We start from the raw sequence: 6495 nt of genomic DNA, 5'->3' as shown, positions 1-6495 counted from the left end.
TGCTATTGTTCAGTACCTGGGCCTAGCCGGAGCTGTTAGAGATAATGGCATAGCCATTGTCAAAAAAGATTGATCGCGACTGTTGCCATAACATCGATGAAGAAATCATGAACCTTAGATGAACTTTGCTTCATTATAACACCAAAACACACCTCCTGGTTGAAGGTTACCCGCCTCCAAGACTGACCACACCATGGACACTCCCCCCTGCGCACGTGCGATGGCCTCGCTCGAGAAGGGCGGAGATATGATAATTGAATTCTGAGAAGGGCGGAGACCCGTGAGGCAGAGGTGGAGCAAGGTGTGTTACTAAGCATAAAAGATGACTTCTGGACAATGAAAACTGGAAGCTTCCCCACCAAGGACCACGACGATCGACGATGCAACATCAGCTGGACCCGCGACCGTTAGGACGTCGTGAGATCAGTGGTGGTAGCTATAACCTCTCTCCCTCCTCTCTCTAAACTTAACTTTACTTTTCTCCTTTCTTTCATCCATCTCTAACTATCACGTGCCGCTTCACAGGCAACACAATAAAGTTTCACTGTTTGATTACTGCTATTCCCTTTGGTGTTGGTCACCTTAATTTTGCACTTTCGAGATCGTAGCAAACGAACCATCACGAGTCCACCAAGTGGACCATGACAGTAATACACTTCAGATTTCTTTCTATTGGTCAGTTTAAGAAAAAACACTTATAGTCACTTAAAAAGATATCTCTGGTAGAGAATGTTTAAGGTAAAACTTAAGTCAGCCTTTAATGCTTAATAATTAGAACTACCATACCTCCAAAGGGCTATTGTAATTCCTGACAATTAAGGATATTGACATTTTATTTTAAAGTAGCCACAGTTATATTTATATATCTGGTCTGCTTGTTGGCCTTAGGGAACCTAGTAAACAGAATGGAAATACGTTTTCTCACAGAGAGCCTACTGAAGTTAGAAGTCTGTTAGGAGCTAGATACTGCTTCTAGATTTCCTGCCCTCTGCTCTGACCGTTTTTCCTCCACACTTCTCCAGAGTTGTCTTACAATGTTCAGAAGTCTTTAGCCTCCTGCTTAAACTCACTTTACCAAGCTTTAACTTTCTCATGTGGGAAAGCCAAGGGCATCCATCCACTAGCATATGAAGGACTGAAGCTACTGTTGCCAGAGTTAGCAGTCTTCCAGTGGTTGCAGTGGATCCTGGAGCAGACTCTGTGAGTGACTCTTAATAAGAAAAAACCAACAGTGGTGACTTTCCAAAGATACAATTCAGGCTTAAACTATCTGTATGCAGTGACTATTCCTGTAATACTGCTAAATGACTAAGGAACCAGTGGTAATAGACTGTCACTTTTCACATACAGGTTCCCACTAAGTGCCCACCATACCATCGTGGGGGCAGCTGATAGTTCTTACCATCCTGAAGTTATGGAATGTTTCCTGTGAAATGGACAGAGTTACTCTGATTAGCAATCTCAGCCCCTCTCTGGAGGCAGGAGCACTTTGGTGAAATATTAACAGTTCCTGAGAATTGAATATGCAAGCAAGAATACAAGTGAATAGTAAGCAAGAGGAGGAGTTCTATGTGCCCTGTCTTCCTAAATACTGTTTGCTTCTTGGTTCAAGGTTCACATATAGGCTGATGGAATGAAGAGGAGTTTCCAAACAAGGATGATATAGGAGTTTTGCAATGCTCATGAGCATAGTGGGGCAGTTTCCATAAGCATCAGTGCAAGATTAGAAATACACGGAGGGTTTACTAATCTCCCTAAAAAGGACAGGAAATGTGAAGTTTGTTCAAAGCAGCAACCAAGAAGACACTCCCAGCTGGACTTCGGTACCTGTTTCCAGGGAGGTCTACCATAGGTCCATAATTTCAAAGCACAGGAAGCCACTTCAAAAGGTAATTTGATTTGTCTGAACACAAGGAGATGCAGACTAATGGGCCTGCAATTGGAGGGTCATGTGTGGGAGGAGGCAGGCCTATGGAGGGAAGGAAAATGCTCAGGGATGGCTGGTGGAGAAACAGTGTCCTGGATGGCTTCATGATTTACCGATACTGGGGCAAGGGAAGGAGTCTGTTGCTCAAGCCTGGGAGAGACTCTCTGTCACCCTAGGGGAAGGTTATGGAGCTTCCCCATATTTTATGTCACAGAAAAGGTCCAGTAAAACAGGTAATTACCTGCCCCAGGCCCTTGGTGAGATCTACTGGGATATGGAAGAAGTTTTATTGTCAGAATTTAGTGCAGGAAAGAAAACAACAACAAAATTGTCTATTCTGATTACTTCTAATAGATATCCTTTTTTTGCCTATAACAAACCCTGTACAGAACAGCCCTTTTTCACATTTTACCCTCAAGAGCCCCTGCTCGCTTCTGCAGCTTGGGAGCTCCTGCTCCTATATGCAGTTATAGTATATTCAGTGGCAGCACAAGTGAGGGACAGCAAGGATTACAGAGGAAAAGACTCATGCTACCTTTTCCTTTTATCTGCCATAGATATTTACATTGATAGTAATAAATAGGTGGTAAATATTCCTCTTATGCCAGTCTCCACCCATGGGTGCAAACGATGGACAAATAAAAAGTGGAAGGTACTGGAGAGTGAGAACTTCCACATTCCAGGGTGTCTACACTGACATGTCTTTAAGAAACCCTGCTCTCTGGGACCAAGCCTCATTCTTCTTCCCCTTTTATTCCCACAAGGAGATAAATTGGTCGCAAGTCTTTGTGATAGCCTTTCAAAAGCAGGGGCTTTCTGGCTGAGCAATATAGACCCTTTTTTTGTGCTAACTTGATAGTGGACATTAATAACATAAGCAGCCACCTCTGGACCAAAAAGGAAAGGTGAAAGAACATGGTTTGGACTGCTGACAGTGTCACATCCTCCCAGCCCACATCCATGGGTGTGTGCAAGGAATTTCTGATGCATGCTCATGTGAACAACTAGTATGCAGTTGAGCAGTTTTCTGTAAATGGCTCTTAAGACTTCAGAGCTGCTGCCATACAGAAATCTATTGTTCATATGCAGGATCCGCCTCCCTATCCTTTCATTATAAAAGCACAGATCACAACAGTGGCATGTTTATCTTAGCAGGGTGTTGAATTTTACCAACTGAGTCACAGCTGCTGGTTTAAGATTAGAAATGGGTTTCCCCAGCTATTCTGAAACAGCCAAAATGCCGGGCAAGGCACATGTACAATGTCAGTGCTCAGGCAACAGATTTAAGAAGGTAAAATGTGAATGGGTTGAGTCTGAACCAGATGAAAGCACCTTTTTATGAGAATGAATGCAAGACAACTCTGGTGGAGAAACAGGGGGTTGTTCACGGGCAGCTGTCAGCCTGGAGAGGCTGATCCCCTTAGCTGTCCTCTGCAGAGAGATCAGCTGCTACACAGGGCAGGAGCTTACCTTCAGAATGCTTGAATCTCTTCCTAGGCTAGAATTATTATCTGTGAACACTCTCATAGATGTGTTCATGCATTGAAAGCTCCAGCCAAAATAGATGCAAATCTCATGAGGCAAGTAACATCTATAAGTCCAACACTTAAAGGAACTGTTTCTCTGGCTCATAAAAATTTATGAGTGAGCCTGGACTGGCATCACATCATCCTATCCTAAATTGAGTCCTGCCTTTACTATAGAGACAATACTGGTTATTTGGACAGCTGCAGTCAGCAGAGCAGACAAGTGTCCTGCAGGGAGTGTCTCCTACACAGTCCCACCAATAGAAAAGTCACAACTTCATTCAAGCCTATGGCCTACACCCTCTCCGCTCTTTTTCACTTTGGTTCCCCTTCTAGGATGAGCTGGATCCCAGCCCAGAAGACAAGGCATCTCTCCTCCTCTTCCTTGAGGGATAGGTAGTGGGGCTGGAAAAGAGCCTCTTAAGATATTAAGAGCAGTGTTGAGGGAGGGGGGAGAGGACCTTACAGCCAGTGACCCTAAAAGTAGTGTTACAGCCTGTGAGATGGGAACACAACCAGCATTTTCAGGTGACTCCCTTAAGAAGCAGAAAGTCTTGATGCTCAGGAGATGAGGCAAGGAGGGGGAAGCAGAGAGATGAAGGCAGGATGATGGCTAGGGAACAGCAAAGCAGTAAGGAAGGACAGCATACATCAAGCACATAAAGGAAGATTGGGATAGGCAGTTGGTGCCTCCAGAGAAAGAGAGAGGACATCAGCAGGTAGGATTCAGACAGAAGTGGCATACTGATGTCTATGCAGCCATGCATGTAGAGGAGTCGTGGGAGAACGGATGAAAGGACAATATCTGTGGATGCATTACATGGTACAAAAGGAGCAGTATTTGAAAGAAGAGAAGGGAAATACAGGAAATTTGGAAATGAGAGCTGAAATGCTGGAAGAGGGGTAGATGTTTAGACCTTTAGAGGCACACAGGAGCAATTCACACTGCTGGAGCTTTTGGCACAACAAAAATTATTTTCCTCCAACTTTGTGGGCAAAATGAGTTCACTGACTGACAACTCCCTTCCAATCCCCTTCCCAGAAGAAAACAGTTTTTACTGCTTGATCTGTTCAGCTCAGTGTTAAGAATCTCACAAGTGAGTTGCAACCCTCTCTCAACATGCAACAGCCTGTATTTTTTAATGACCCTGTCAGGAATGGCTGGGCTTCACAAGGCACATGCACTACATTTAGCCATTCCTGCTTCAGCTCCAAAATCAGCAGGGCACTAGTGCAGGTGAAGGAGGAGGGGAAGAATAGAGCAACATGGCCAGGCTTTCACATCAAGAAAGGAAACGCTGTGCAGGCAGGCTGGACCAAGCAGCTCTGAATTTTAATTAGCCCTTTTTCTTCTGAAGGGGCTAATAAAAATGGAGAACTCAGACATTGGTCTGGTAGGTAGGAACACTGCCGGTATGTCAGGACAGTCTAATGTCCTGGGAGAACAGGACTCTGGCAAAAAAAGAGTAGCTGCAGTAGAGTTAGACATGCCTGGGGATCTCACAGGAGTCAGCCATGCTTTCCTATGCCATCTGCAAACTGTAAAATATTTTTCAGATCTAGATCATTTAATGTTGCCCGATACATCAGCTGTATGTTTTATAGGTACCCCACTCTCTCTGGAGAAGTAATTTGTTTCCTCAGGACACTTACACCCCTATAGCCCACAAAGAGTGTCTTCTGTGTGACAGCCCCAGAAGGGGAGCATTTGGGGTGGTGGTAGCTTAGTCAAAGGAGGGTATTGACTATGCCACAGTAGTCTCTGGAAAGACAATTCAAGGCTCATGTGTCTAACAGGATGGATTAAATAGCAGCAGCATGGGTTCAACCAGCTGGAAGTGTGAGCCAGGTAGTTCTTTGTAGCTTTCCAAGAAGGACCATGCAATCTGCTGCCTTTGCCACAGTTAAGAGCTCCAGCACAAGCTGGTATACTAAGGGCTTTGTAGTACTGCTACAGCTCAGGACAACAGGTTCAGTCCTGATATTCCCCTCTAGTACATCTGCAATGTCTTCACCATGGAAAAAGGGCAGGAGTCAGCTTCATTTCTCCAAGTGGGAATATGAAGACTCTGCCTCCACTCTCCCCTCTACCCATCCCTTTGTTTGGAGGTATCCATGGGCAAACACTTGTCCTCTGCAACTCCTGCTCATAATCAACTCCTCGGAGACCAGTGCCAGTTAGGGTCAGCTCTCAGAACAGCTCCTGAAACACTTGCCCATATTAGGAGGATGGCCAAGCCATTAGCCAGCTGGCATATAAAAATACTCATCTTTTCTACAGGTAGACTCAAGAGGCTAATCAATTAAAAGCTTCCTAAGACAGAAAATCCTATGGTGAGTATTCTTGGTGTTGTTTTTTTGTTGTTGTTGTTGTTAAGAAAACTACCTAAACAATCTATTTAACCACAAAAGAGTAAATAAGGAAATTATAACTATGAAGCACAAAACCCCCAAAAGATTAGCCTCTTTTAAGCAAAGGCTGCCCTCATTTACACTGAGAAAATAAACACAGGAAAATAAATGTGATCAGCCACAGAACGGAGTCATGAATTTAACCACCTCTTCTTGCTCCCATTTTTGTTATTACTCTCTGCAAGACATTTCAGTTTGGTGGCTGTGGTCTCCTATGCGACACCTAAGCCCAAAATGCAGTACACAGCTCCTGAGGCTCATTTAATCTTAAACTGGCAGAAAGAATGGAAGAGGTGTCAAGGGTGATACACAGCAGGCCGGCCAGAGCCGCCCACTGCCTGGTACCAAAGGAAGAGATCCTCCACCTTATCAGATCGCCTTGGTACAGATTCTGCACATTCCTAAGGAGGGGTTCAGGAACAGGCAGTTGGATAACCCAAAGCCCTGGGCAAGGGATGTGGAACAAGCCAAAATGTATTTGATCATTCGAAAGGAGAGAAAAAAACCCCCACCATCCCCTGTATGCTCTCCAAAGTTGTGCTGCTGAGGGACATGACTGAGCTAGGAGTTAAGAATTCCTCCAGAGCATAAGTGATTCCAACACTGCATTTTAAAAATAGCAGACAGTTA

This window comes from Strix uralensis, chromosome 3 (assembly GCF_047716275.1).
Source record: "Strix uralensis isolate ZFMK-TIS-50842 chromosome 3, bStrUra1, whole genome shotgun sequence".
In the NCBI taxonomy this organism is placed as follows: domain Eukaryota; kingdom Metazoa; phylum Chordata; class Aves; order Strigiformes; family Strigidae; genus Strix; species Strix uralensis.
The sequence above is the reverse complement of the archived record's forward strand: the minus strand, read 5'-3'. Positions refer to the sequence as shown.